The sequence below is a fragment of the Elephantulus edwardii genome, unplaced genomic scaffold (assembly GCF_000299155.1).
Source record: "Elephantulus edwardii isolate Elephantulus edwardi_28Jun2011 unplaced genomic scaffold, EleEdw1.0 scaffold00032, whole genome shotgun sequence".
In the NCBI taxonomy this organism is placed as follows: Eukaryota; Metazoa; Chordata; class Mammalia; order Macroscelidea; family Macroscelididae; genus Elephantulus; species Elephantulus edwardii.
In genome coordinates this window covers 8,424,830-8,425,354 of record NW_006399782.1, presented here as the reverse complement: position 1 = coordinate 8,425,354, position 525 = coordinate 8,424,830, and positions in this window count along the sequence as shown.

Sequence of the window (525 nt, the reverse complement as noted above, 5' to 3'; positions counted from 1 at the left end):
AACAACAACAACAACAACACAACTCTATGGCAGCACTCTTTTTTGTTCATCCTCGTTCATTGCCCAACTCTCAGATGCACAGCAAGTGATTGAAAAGATCATGGACGGAATCAGGTGTACTTAAGCCTTCAAACTGACACCATTGCTCCTCAGTAATTTGGAAAGGTCCCTAACAGAGGACTTGCACAATGCAATTTATGTGCCGATTGCCTGACTGCTAATACAAAGGGTGTTGCTTGTGGACCCAAGTAAGATGAAATCATTGACAATTTCAATCTTTTCTCCATCTATCACGATGTTGCTTATCACTCCAGGATTTTTGTTTTCTTGATGTTGAGATTCAATCCATATTGAAGGCTATATGTAGTCTTTGATCTTCTGCAGCAAGTATTTCAAGTTCTCTTCACATTCAGCAAGCAAGCTTGTGTCATATGCTTAACTAACGTTATTGATGAGTCTTCCTCCAATTCTGATGCCACATTCTTCTTCACGGATTCCAGCTTCTTCAGTAATTTCTCAGCATAC